This window comes from Arvicola amphibius, chromosome X, assembly GCF_903992535.2.
Source record: "Arvicola amphibius chromosome X, mArvAmp1.2, whole genome shotgun sequence".
Taxonomy (NCBI): Eukaryota; Metazoa; Chordata; class Mammalia; order Rodentia; family Cricetidae; genus Arvicola; species Arvicola amphibius.
Genome location: NC_052065.1, coordinates 22,437,140 through 22,451,278, shown reverse-complemented (window position 1 = coordinate 22,451,278; position 14,139 = coordinate 22,437,140). Strand labels below are relative to the sequence as shown.

Genomic DNA, 14,139 nt, shown 5'->3' with positions numbered 1-14,139 from the left:
CATTACCAAAAACAACTTGGGAAGGAAGAGGTTTGTTTCATATTACAGCTTACGGTTTATCATGAAGGGAAGTTAGGACAGAACTCAGAGCAGGAACCTGGAAGCAGAAATTAAACCAGAGGCCATGGAGGAATGCTACCTAATGGCTTGTTCTCCATAGCTTGCTCAGCCTGCTTTTCTTCTTTTCCTTTTTTTTAACTTTTAAATTTTAATATATTTTTAATTAAAGTATAATTACATCATTTTCCCCCTTCCTTTTCTCTTTTCTCTTTCCTCGCTTCCCCCCCACACCACTTTCCTCTCAAATTGATGACCTCTTTTTCTTTATTATTATAATATACATATATGTACAAATACAACCCTCTGGGTTCATTTTTCTATGTGTCTCTCTGTGTGTAGCTGTTTCAGGACTGACCACTTTGTATTCTATAGAGAGGGGCCCATCCTTGAGAGAGGCTGTTTTTCTGTCTCCCAGCAGTCATTAGTTCCCTGTAGTTCTTTGTCTAGGAGTGAGACTATGAGGTTTTACCCCTTTCCCTGTTAGTGTGGCTGGCTATTAATATTGTCATTGATCAGGTCTTGTTTAGACAGCCATTTTGTTTGTTTGGTTTTGGTTTTTGAGACAGGGTTTCTCTGTGTAACAGCCCTGGCTGTCCTGGAACTTGTTTTGTAGACCAGTCTAACCCTGAACTCACAGAGATCCACCTGCCTCTGCCTCCTGAGTGCTGGGATTAAAGGCATGCGCCACCACCATCTGGCTATTCAGCCATTTTTAAGAGACAAAGTCTCACAACAGACTTACTGATCACCTGGCTCTTACAATCTGTTTGCCCCCTCTTCTGTAATGTTCCCTGAACCTTAGCTGCAGGAGTTGAGTTGAGGATGTCTTCTTATTCATTGTCGTGGGGTTCCTATAATCCCTTGATCTCTACATTGTGTCCAGAAAAATTAAATCATGAAATTTTCAGGTAAATGGATAGAACTTGAAATGTTATATTGAGTGAGGTAGGCCAGACCCACGAAGATAAATGCCAGTTGTCACAACTCTCGTATCTGGTGTTCCTAACTCCAGATGTTCAGATGTGAGTAGACAACATGAAATAACCAAAGAAACTGAGAAGCCATGGGGGTGGGGGATGTGTGGGGAATAGCAGGATATAGGTGAAATGAAATGGGGAGGGGGCCCTTGAACTAGGGAGAATGAGAATACAGAAAAAGGGAAGAGAGAAATAAAACCAAGGCTATTTGATAAAACCTTCAGAAATTTTATATATATAAAATCTCTAATACATATAGTGGAGGCATAGCAAGAAATACTTTGACCAAAGTAAAAATAAAATTCAGTATGGAAAACACAAACTCCTGCAGTTCTGTGTTGGGGCATTTGGAACTCATGATAAAATTATCTGGGCTCAAAAGGGCTTGAGTAGCCCCACCCCTCCATCTCTGCTTCCTGCGGTGCCCTCTTGGAGTGACTTATCTCTATGCCTGCAGACCTGCCGTGGTTCTACCATCTCCACAATTCTGGCATCCTCACAACTTAGGCTTCACCTTCACAGCTTTACACAGTGGCCTCAGGTCTTTCAGGGACTCGAACCCTGCCATACATTGTCTGGCCTCAAGGCTGTCTGGAACCACAGTGCAAGACTCCATGACCCCCCCCCCCCTTAATCCTGCATCTTTCACGCCTTCAAAACAAAATCATGTGAATGACTCTTTCAAACACATTCTGCCGCCAGGTCAGAATGGACAGTGGCCTCACTGATTTCTTGCTACCAGTTTTCTGTTAGTTATGATGTTGCTACAATGAAGCAACCCATGGAAAGGTTTATTTCTGTGAAATATAGTATTCTTACTAATTTGTTTAGTATTTCATACATACATACAATGGTTGGGGGTTGCTTCTTCTCTTTTCTGTTGGGCGCCACTCTGTTGAAGGAGCAGCGGGCTGCGTCCCGCCACCCGGCTAGCTTTACCCAAAATAATTACACGGAAACTGTATTTTTTTAAACATTGTCTGGCACATAAGTTTTAGCCTCTTATTGGCTAATTTTTATATCTTGCTTTAACCCATATTTAGTAATCTGTAGCACCACAGGGTGGTGTCTTACCAGGAAGGATCTTAGCCTGCATCCATCTCGGAGAGAGCTATGGCGTCTGCCTGAGGCGTCTGCCTGACTCTTCTCTCTCCCACAATTCTGTTCTGCCTACTCCGCCTACCTAATTTTCTGTCCTATTAAAGGGCCAAGGCAGTTTCTTTATTAACCAATAAAAGTAACACATAGACAGATGACCCTCCTCCATCACTTTTCTTACTTTTTTTTTTCTTTTTGTGAGGAAGGATCTCATGTAGCCTTGTCTGGTGTGAAACTCACCAGGTAGACTAGGCTGACCTGGACCTCACAGAGAGCCGCCTGCTGCTGCTTCCTGCGTGCTGGGGTCAACCACACCTGCCTCACATACAATACATTTCAGTCATTTTCACTCACCACTCCTCTTGCTAACTTTTCCCATCCCCATCCAACTTGGAGTGCATTAGATGTGGGGGCCCTTGAGCCTTCCTTGCTGGAATGTTGACTGCCGTGATTCTATGCGGGCCACCACCGCTGCTGTGACTTTACGAGGCCACAGTCCTGTGGTATCCCGAAGACACTGTTTGACCTGATGCTCCCTGACCTCTGGTTCTTACAATCTCTCTGCCCCTCTTCAATAGTAGGAAGGGTTTGTTTCAACTTGGAGTTGGCGGGTACAGTCCGTTGTGGTGGGAAGGCCATGGCAGCAGGCGCTTGAGGCAGTTGTCCACATTATCTTCACAGTCAGAAGCAGTGATGATGCATGCACTCAGCTTACAGTCTCCTTTCTGTTCAGCCTAGGACCCCAGTGTGTAGAACGGTACCACACACATTTTGGACAAAGCTTTCCACCCCAGTTATCCTAATCTAGATAATCCCTCACAGACATCCTTGAAGGCTCGTTCTTCACTATTCTAGATCCTGTCAGGTTGACAGTATTAACTACCACAGAAACCAATGAGTGCATTGTAGCTACTTGTAAGAGAATAGGAGATTAAAGACAAGCTCCATCGCGGAAATGCCCACCCCAGCATGAAGGATAACTCACAAGAGCTTCATCCTGGGGGCTCCTTGCCTGTCCTGTATGAGTCTCCCACTGAGTCTCCACTCCCCATTAATTTCTTACTGCTTTTACAAACTTGCTAAGAGATCCTGTGAACTTGCTGGGCCTTGGAAATCTCTTTTGAGTCTTAAACATCTGCCTTCTCTTTTCCAGAGAGTGTTTCAATTCCAATGAAATAGCTACAGAAGGATATCATATATGGTTTCCTGTAACTTACTTTTTATCAATATTATATTTCTGAGTCACATCTTTTGTTCTGTGTGGTTGTAGTTCATGATCAATGATGTGTAACATTTCAGGTGATCATAAAACAAAGAATCCATGTTTCTGTTGATGGACATTTGGATCCTTTCAGCTTTTTGCTCTTATGAACATCACTGCTTAAATGTTCTTGAGCATGTCTCTGCTTCCCATATACCTAGGAATAAGATATATACCTAGGAGTAGAGTTGCTGGCTAATAAGATACATGAAAGTTTAGCCTCACAGGATTCTGTCGAACCATATTCTAAAAGATGATACAACGGAATGAAAGATTCTGTTGACCCATACCCTCATTTACTTGATATAATCCCACCTATTTTTGTCAATATAGTGTAAAATAATATTTTAATATAGACTCAGCATCCTACTTATCATCAGTATAGCTGATCATCTTTTCCTGGTTGTTGATCAGGCTTCCTCTTTTGCTAAAGAGCTACTAATATTTTTCATACATTTGAATCTTGAAAATAATTTTTGTTAATTTGTAGGAATTCTTTTGTTTTGGATTCTCATAATATGCCTGGTTGTGTGTCAGATCTTTTCTCTCTGTCTTGGTTAATTACTATTGCTGCAGTGAAACACCATGACCAAAAGCAAATTGGGGAGCAAAGAGTTTATTTGGCTTACACTTCTACATTGTAGTCCATCGCTGAAGGAAACCAGGACAGAAACTCAAGCAGGGCAGGATCCTGGAGGCAGGAACTGGTGCAGAGGCCCTGGAGGGGTGCTGCTTACTTGCTTGCTTCCCCTGGCTTGCTCAGCTTACTTTCTTATATAACTTAGGCCCACGGCTAGGCCCTCCCCCATAAATCACACATTAAGAAAATGTCCTACAGACTTGCCTGCAGCCTGAGCTTATGAAGACATTTTCTCAATTGAGGATCCCATCTCTCAAAAGACTTTAGTCTGTGCCAGGTTGACATAAAACTAGTCAGCATACTCTCCATTTGTGGCTTTTTGCTTTATTGCGTCTTTCCATGAGCAGATTTTTTTCCCCTGTAATGCTGAGTGAGGCCAGAGCTCTATATCCTCACCAGGCAAGTACTCTACTCCCAGCCCCAACATTTTTTCTAAGGAGTTGAATGAATCAGTCTTTTCTCTGGTATAGCCAGCAATTTTCTAGAGTTCATTGGTCCATGATCAAATATATATCTATAATTTTTCTTTTTTTATTAAATTATATAATTTTTACAAATTTTTCACCTCCTCTCTTCCTCCCATTTCTCTTTCCCTCCCCCCATTTCCCCTCCCCCTCCCTCTCCAGTCCAAGGAGCAGTAAGGGTTCCCTGTCCTGTGGGAAATCCAAGGTCCTCCCCCCTCCATCAAGGTCTAGGAAGGTGAGGATCCAAACAGACTAGGTTCCCACAAAGCCAGTACATGCAGTAGAATCAAAACCCAGTGCCATTGTCCTTGGCTTCTCAGTCAGCCCTCCTTGTCAGCCACGTTCAGAGTCCGGTTTGATCACATGCTCCATCAGTCCCAGTCCAGCTGGCCTTGGTGAGCTCCCATTAGATCAGTCCCATTGTCTCAGTGGGTGGATGCACCCCTCGCGGTCCTGACTTCCTTGGTCATGTTCTCTCTGCTTCTGTTCCTCATTTGGACCTTGGGAGCTCAGTCCAGTGCTCCAATGTGGGTCTCTATCTCTATCTCCATCCATCGCTAGATGAAGGTTCTGTGATTATATGCAAGATATTCATCAGTGTGGCTATAGTATAGTATAATTTTTCTAATAAAAGTTTGCCTTTTGGGGGCTGGAGAGATGGCTCAGAGGTTAAGAGCATTGCCTGCTCTTCCAAAGGTCCTGAGTTCGATTCCCAGCAACCACATGGTGGCTCACAACCATCTCTAATGGGGTCTGGTGCCCTCTTCTGGCGTGCAGGCATACATACAGACAGAATATTGTATACATAATAAACAAACAAACAAACAAATAAATATTTTTTTTAAAAAAAAGCTTGCCTTTTGTATTTCAGTCTCTGACCCAACTGGAATTGATTTTTGTGTGGTATAAAGTCAGAAACCAGTTTCGTGGTATTAGGTATTAAATCCAAAACCTCATGCCTTACTACCTAGCTATTCCGCCAACTCAAAGGATATTTTTCCCCTAGTATATTTTTTAATCCATTTTTAGATATATAAAAATGAAATGGATTTTTATTGCTAGTATAACCACTCAACAACATCAAAGCTCCTAGATTAGTATACTGTCTCATTGCTGTGCTCAAATGCATGGCAAAAAGCAACTTAAGGGATGAAAGATTTGTTTTAGCTCACAGGTTGGGGATGCAGTTCATCCTGTGAGCTGGAGGCTGTTTGCTCACATCTCAGCGGATTAGGGAACAAAAAAAGGGAATGTCAGCATTCTGTTAGCTTCTTTCTCCCTTCTTTCTAGACCCCAGCCATGGACAGTGCCATTCCCGTTCGGGATGGGTCTTTCCTTCTCAGTTAAACATCTCTGGAGTCACCCTTATAATCACAGCCAAGAGATGTACCTCACTAATGTTCTAGACTAGAAATTATTCAATCTAGTAAAGTTAACAATATTAGCCACACGTTATCTGCATAGGTCTGATTATAGACTCTCTTTGCTATTGATTAACCTTTTGTCCCTAAACAACTATTACACTCCCTACATTATTTTGTTTCCTAGTAAATATTGGTATTTAATAAAGCAAAAATCTTCCAAGCTTTTTTTTTTGCCCAGATATTCTTCTTACTTTATTTTTATTTTTATTTGAGGCAGGCTCTCACTTATGTGTCCCTGGTTGACCTGACATTCATTATATAGACCAGGCTGGCCTCAAACTTACAGAAATCCACCTGCCTCTGCCTCTCAAGTGTTGGAATTAAAGATGTGTACAGCCATGCCCAGCCTTCTTTAGATATTCTTTTTTTTATATATTTTAAATACACTTCCAAATCCATTTGTTACATTTTATAAGGTTTTGGGAATTAAAGTGACTATATAAATCAGTTTGAATTAATTGATGCTTATGAAATTGAGTTTTATTAGCTATAAATGTGGTATGTCCTTTTATTTTAAATAAATTCTTGCATTTTTTTGTCTAAGTGTTATGATTTTTTAAAAGAATTGTATTAAGCCTACAGCACCCAGTATTATTCCCAGGCAGTTTGCCATCCAAGTACTAACCAAGCCCAACCCATCCTTAGCTTCTGACATCCAACAAGATGTTAAGGGTGGTAGGGCTGTAGATGTGTTAGGATTTTTATATAAAGCCTTTTGTATGTTGTATGAGATATACCCCCTTCATATCTTGTGGATTTGTCTGCTATAATAGGTGGGATTTTTTTTATTCTCGTGGTATTAGGTATTAAATCCAAAACCTCGTGCCTTACTACCTAGCTATTCCGCCAACTCAAAGGCTATTTTTCCCCTAGTATATTTTTTAATCCATTTTTAGATATATAAAAATGAAATGGGTTTTTATTGCTAGTCTAACCACTCACACTATAAACTATTATGGTTGTTGCTGCTATTGTTGTTACAGTTTTGGGAGAAAGTCTTACTCATACAGTCCAGGTTGGCCTGGAATTTGCTATAAAACCCAAGCTGACCTCAAACTGGGATCCATTTGCCTTTAACCTCCCCTCCCAAGTACTGGAATTTACCAGTACTATATTCTCCATGTCTACATTTACATTTTGTAGTAATGCAAGTTGCACAGAAAAGTTAGTGAAGTTAGTAAGCAAAGTGTTCCTGTAGCTGCTTCCTATACCTTACTGTGGTATGTTTTTCATAACCAAAAAAGCAACATCAATATACCCCTATTAACTAGATAAAAGACTTTCACAAGAATTTTTCAGTTTCCCTAGTATTGTCCAGTTCAGAATACTACCTTATATTTAGTTATAACATCTCTGCAGTGTTCTCTGGCCTAAGACAGTTCCTCTATTGATCCCCTTTTTTTTTCAATGATTTTTTTTTCATGTTTGATAGCTTTATTTTTTTATATTATTAAAAATTTCTGCCTCCTCCCCTCCTCCCATTTACCTCCCCCTCCCCCCTCCACTCCCCCTCCTTCTCCTGTCCGAAGAGCAGTAAGGGTTCCCTGCCCTGAGGGATATGTTTTGAAATTAAACTACATCATTCCCCTTTCCCTTTCCTCCTTTTAACCCCTCCCACCATTGCTCCCTCTCAAGTTAGTGGCCTCCTTTTCTTTGTTATCATTACACACACACACACACACACACACACACACACACACACACACACACACACATGCATAAATACACGAGTACAACTTGCTCAGTTTATTTAGCATTACTTGTATGTATATGATTTCAAGGCTGACCAATTGGTATTGGCTAACCAATGAGGGGGCTCATCCCTGGGGAAGATTATGTTCTCCAGCTCTCAGCATTTCTTAGTCACTGTAGTTGTAAAGAGATGGGGCCCTGTATGATTTTCCCCTTCCGTGCTAACATGGCTGTTGGTGTTGTGCTTGTTTAGGTCTTATTTAGGCAGCCATGTTAGTGAGACTTTGTGGGTGAAGCTTCCATATGACTTCTAAGTGACACAATCTCACAGCAGATTTCCTGCTACTTGGCTCTTAGAATTTTTCTGCCATGGTGTTCCCTGAACCCGTGATGCACAAGTTGTGTTGTAAATGTATCTATTGGGGCTGGGCACCCCATGATCAGTTTTGTTTGTTTGTTTGTTTGTTGTTGTTTGTTTTCATTTTGTATTCTGACCACTTGTGGAATTCTGCAGGTGCTCTCCATGTATTGCAAAGAGAAGTTTCTTTGATGAGGTGTGAGAGCTAAAATTATCTGTGGGTAAAAGGCTAAGTATTTAGAATGAGGTTAGGAATTGGGCTGGTTTAGTAAAGTCGTGGTACAAGGTTTTCTTGTAAGATCCATGGCCTCACTGACTCCAGAAACTGGGGTAAGTGTTCAGTATCAGGCAAGATTTCCCTCTGCTGTTCCGGAGGTCCTGAGTTCAATTCCCAGCAACCATATGATGACACACACCCATCTATAATGAGATCTGGTGCCCAGAACACTATACACATAATAAATAATTTTTTAAAAAAAAAGTGAAAAGAAACAGCAAGTTTCCCATGCAGAAACACAACAAAAACTACCTTAACCAAGGGATTATAGCTCACATCACCAGGGATGCCATGTAGATACCAACAGATCAGAGTTATCCAAGAGACCCCACAAACAAAATTTCCCTCTGTTGAGTGAGTCTTAAGTCCAACGAGACAGCCATTGGTTACCACCAAGATCATGAGTGCCACTGTGGCACCGTTAGGGCTGTCTTGTCATGATGCCAGTGTTGTGTGTCATAGGCCCAGCACCTGGATAGGACTATTGATTGCTTCCCCCCCCCCTTGGAAGTTTGCACAGCACTTCCAGTCCTAAAGGAAGCTGGTCACTAGGAAGGAGGCCTTCGGGTCAGATCCAGCTCAGATCACAAACACCCTATGTCCAAACAAAGCATAGGTGTCTTTAGCAGTAGCAACTTAGCTTCAACCTCTGGGAGGTAGCCAAGGGCAATGACAATAGCCTACATTGTTTGTGGGGTCTCTTGGATAACTCTGATCTGTTGGTATCTACATGGCATCCCTGGTGATGTGAGCTATAATCCCTTGGTTAAGGTAGTTTTTGCAGTGTTTCTGCATGGGAAACTTGCTGTTTCTTTTCACTTTTTTTAAAAAATTTATTTATTATGTGTATAGTGTTCTGGGCACCGGATCTCATTATAGATGGGTGTGTGTCATCATATGGTTGCTGGGAATTGAACTCAGGACCTCCGGAACAGCAGTCAGTTCTCTTAACCTCTGAGCCATCTCTCCAGCCCTCTTTTCACTTTTAATATTCTGTTCTTTGGAGGAATCTATTCCACCCTCAAGGAGAGTAGGAACAATTGAGCTCCAGCCCCTAGAAGAGGGTATATCTTATCTATGTATGTGTCTCTTGGAATTCTTCTGTAATGATGTATGTCTTATCTTTTATTATTCTGCCACTTATTTATATCCACATGAGATTATGCATATTTGTTTATAATTTGAGTTATAAATCCAATTCTTTGTTCTTTGGTATGTTGCTCAAATTTTTTCATCTTTGCTCCCTGACAACACTTACAGATTGGCTTCTGTGTCCCCTTGTCATGCTCTCCTTCTTATTGCCTATTTATACTTATAAATGTGTCTGTGTGCATATACACCACAAGTGTAGAGGTGTCCATGGAGACCAGAATATAGGGTGCTGGATCCCCTGGAACTGAAGTCACAGGCTGTTATGAGCCACCTTATATAGGTGCTGGGATTTGAATTTGAGTCCTTTGCAAAAACAGTAAGCACTCTGAACCACTGAACCATCTCTCCAGACCCCCATTCTTGGGTTTTTTTTTTTCATTAAAAATATACTTTTTATTTGATTGAATGTGCATGCCTGAGTGTATATATGTGCATCATTTGTGTCAGAAGTCAGAAGAGGCATCAGATCAAATCTCCTAGAGCTGGAATTATAGATAGTTGTCAGTGACAGGGGTGCTGAGAACCAAACCACCCCCCTGGTCCCAGCCCTCTATTCTTTTTTTTCCCTCATTTTTTTATTAAAAATTTCCATCTCCTCCTTCCCCTCCCCTCCCCTCCCTTCTACCCATACCCCCACTCCTTCTCCTCACTGTGAGCCTTGTCAGTTTGGTTGCTCACCTTCCTGGACTTAGGGGGAGTTGGGAGGACCTTGAACTTAACCCATTCTTGGTTTTTTTTTTTAAAAAAAATATTTATTTATTTATTATGTATACAATATTCTGTCTGTGTGTATGTCTGCAGGCCAGAAGAGGGCACCAGACCTCATTACAGATGGTTGTGAGCCACCATGTGGTTGCCAGGAATTGAACTCAGGACCTTTGGAAGAGCAGGCAATGCTCTTAACCTCTGAGCCATCTCTCCAGCCCCCCCCCCCCATTCTTGGTTTTTAAGGGCTTCTTTGCTCTCTGGTACTACAAAATACTCCAGAGTCGTCTTGTTATTTTCCAAGGCAGTCCTTAAACCAGCTGTTTCTCCAAAAACGCCTAGTTCCCTTTAAGATGTCTTGTGTTTTATGTATTGACAACCTTGTTAAGTATAAATAATGAAAGGCTTTTTTCCTTTTAAATTTTTGTGCCTTTAATATATTTTTCTTGTTTTAATGAGATATCCAGGACATCTAGCATAATTTTGAATAGAAAGGTTATAAGGGCCACTCCTCAATTGTGTATTTTCGAGGAAACAACATTAAGTTTTCTTTATTTAGAACAGTATTTCTCATCTGATTTCTACAGGTTTCATCAGGTTAAGCAAATTTCATCCTATTTCTCTATATACTAAGAAGTTTTTATTGTTTTAAACCATGAAAGGGTATTGGACTTTTTTTTTATCAAATGCCTTTTCTGTTTCTTAGAATGAATATATTTTGTCTCCAGTAGTCTGATAATGTAGCACAATTAAATTTATAGACTTTTCTCCTGCTAGAAACAATTTTGCATTTTTAAAAACTATTTATGCATGGGGGTTGGAGCGATGGGTCGGTGGTTAAGAGCACTGTTGCTCTTCCAGAGGATTCAGGTTCAAGTCCCAGCAGCCACATGGTGACTGACTCACAACCACCTTTAACTCTAGTTTCAGACCTTCAACTCCCTCTTCTGGCCTCTCCAGGCACCGAGCATGCACATGGTGCATATACATGCAAAACACTAGTGAACATAAAAAATTAATTAAAGATTTATGCATCTATGTCTGTGCACCATATGCATGCTTAGTGCCTGGAGAGACCAGAAGAGGGTGTTTGTTGGATCCTCTGGAACTGGAGTTACGGTTTTAGCTGTCATGCAGGTACTGGTAACAGAACCCAGGTCCTCTGCAAGAGCAGCAAATATTCTTAACAGCTAGGCCATTTCTGCAGCTCCCCTTTTCAGTGTTTTAAATGAGAAATTTGAAATGTGCTTTCCCAGCATGCGTTCGTGTGACACTGTGTATTTGAAATGGGTCTGCACAAATCTTAAGCAAGACTTTGTAATAATGTGTCTATCAGGTTCATAACAGTCACTCACCAAGAACAGAAACTTGTAATATGAGTAGGTGATAAAATACCTAAAACCAGTTCTTAAATTGTTCAAAGATGTTGAACAGCTAAAATAATGCAAGTTTTTCTTTTGTTTCACCGACAAATATATTGTTGAAATTTGCATGATAATATGAGTAGATTTCAAATCCATTTTATCTCTTTTCCATTAACTATTTCATAATAATGATGAAGCTCTTATTTGCAGAACATCCACCATTGTTAGATCCATCACCCTGCGTCTAGCTTGGACGTCATTAAAAGGGCTCATCAGGAGTATCTGATATTCAGGAAGACAGAGTTTCAGGGTTTCTGCCTGGAGCTACACCCTCCAGAAGCCCCTGCTTGGCTTCCCAGCACCCAACCCCATCCCAACCAGTTACGACTTGGGAAACTGGAACAAGGACTCCTCCGACTGCGCGCCAAGCCCTTTATCCTCAGTGAGCAGAAGACCACAGAAGCTGGTTACTGAAGAGGCTGTCCAGATGGCAGTGAGCCTCATTGGCCTTGCTTAGCGCCTTTACCACAGAACAGTCACTGAGTGCTGAATCTGTGCCCAGCACCCGCAGCCACTACAGAGATTCGTCAGGCCCCACGTCACTAAGGGCCACTCTAGAGATCCCTCCAGAGAAGGCTAGAAAGAGGCAATCTTCATAGGCTCTGCACTGCCTGGAGTCCTACACCTCTGGGGCTGCAGAGATCAGTATCTCTTCTCCTGCCTCTAATCCACATCCCAACTGGAAAACGCTGTGGACTATTGTTGTTTTTATTTTTATCTTTTTGGCAAGAAGGGTTTTAAATATCGCTTCAGTCCCTTCAGTAGTTATAGTACTACTGATAATTTATTTTTGTCTCTTGTGGATGTCATTTTAGATATAGTTTCCTAGGAATTGGTCCAGTTTGTTTGTGTTTCTAAATTCTCTGGCCTAAAGTTCCACTTTGAAATTCTCTGCTACATATAATCTATAACCATGTCGCCTTTTTCCTTGCTGATACTGGTTATTTGTGCCTTCTCCCTTTTTTTCCTGATCAATCTCGGCAGAGGTTTGTCTCTTTTATTAGTCTTTACGAAGAACCAGCTTTTGGCTTTGTTGCTCCTCTCTATTGTGTCTTTGTTCTCTATTTCTTTAATGTCTGCGCTTATCTTTTTTGACCTTCTTCCTTCCACATTTTTTGGATTTATTCTACTGTTGTTTTTCTGACTTCTTAAATTGTATATTGAGCTCATTCATTTTCAGTATTTTTTTTTCTTTTTCTGTTTGCTTGTTTTTGATGTTTGTTTTTCTTTGAGACAGGATCTCACTCTATAGCCTAAGCTAACCTCAGATTCATGATAATCTCTTCCCTAGCCTCCCCAGTGCAGGGATTACAGGCATGAGGCGCTGAGCCTAGCTTTCAGCCTTTCTTGTTTTCTAATTTATATATTTAAAAGCTACAATTTTCCTGCTAGTGCTACTTTCTTACTTTCTTACATAATGATATATTGTAGTAATTTCATTACTGTTCAGTTCCAGGAGCTTCAGCATATCTATTATCATTGCTTATTTGACTCGTGAATTATACAGAGGTATGTTTAAGTTCCCAGATGTTTGGGGGATTTTTAAGGTTGTTCTATTATAGAAATCTATCTTAATTAATGTTCAGATGATGTGGTTTATGTGATAACTGAAATTTATTGAGACTTGTTCTATTGCTTAGTACATGATTGATAATTATTAATGTTTCCTATGTGCTCTTTAAGAATGTGTGTCCTCTAATTGAATATACAGATCTACATGTGACTATTAGCAACGATCTTATTCAAGTTGTATTTATGTAAACTGATTGTTTTTGTTATGAACTACCAGTAATTTTAAAACTCTGACACTGGAATTACCTGTTTTCTTCTTATAGTTTCCTTTTTTAACATAAATTAAGAATTGTTATATTTCTGGTAAATGTGTAATATCCTCTCTATTTCTGATAATAGAGGAATTCTGCTAGATTATCTTGTATTGATGTAACAGCACAAGCTTTTATTCTTGTTAGGGTTTGTGTGGCATAATTTTCTATCTTTTTACTTTTAAGAATTTTTTACACCTTTGTGTTTTAATTTATATTTATTGAAAACAGCATATGGCTGGACATTTTTTAAAAATCTAATCTAAGGCTGGGTGTGGTGGCGCACACCTTTAATCCCAGCACTTGGGAGGCTGAGGCAGGCGGATCTCTGTGTATTTGAGGACAGCCTGGTCTACAGAGTGAGTTTCAGGCCAGCCAGGGCTACACAGTGAGACCCTGTCTCGAAAAAAGCTTAACTAATGACCTCTGCCTTTAAAAGTTGGCAAGTTTGGTTTACATTTGCTGCAGGATGTTTGGACGTTTCTAGTATCACTTTGTTATTTTGGTTTTCCACTGCTTTTTGTATGTTCAGTTTTCTCTTTTCTCACCTGCTTTTTTAGTTCCTTCTAGTTTTTTAGTTCCTTCTAGGATGTGTTTTTCTATTCTTTGGTTTCCTTGAAATTCTAGCATGTGTGTTTAACTTGCAACGTTTAAACAATATTTTCAGTGTATCTTGAAGAGTGTGAGAAGCTTAGAAATTAGCAATTTTAGTCATTCCTCTCCTGACCATTTGATTTTGTTTGCAACTATGTAAATATATTCCTTGTTTTCTTTGTAATCTCAT

The 14,139-nt window shown here is 40.4% G+C and overlaps 1 long non-coding RNA gene across 1 annotated transcript in view; it reads left to right on the top strand.

The window, feature by feature from the left end:
- LOC119804706 overlaps positions 1-13,641 on the top strand; it is a 32,261-nt gene extending 18,620 nt beyond the window's left edge. Inside the window, exon 3 of the long non-coding RNA XR_005283835.1 lies at positions 11,683-13,641. This is a non-coding gene — a long non-coding RNA (uncharacterized LOC119804706). The remainder of the gene's footprint in view (positions 1-11,682) is intronic.
- Positions 13,642-14,139: the final 498 nt, after the last annotated feature.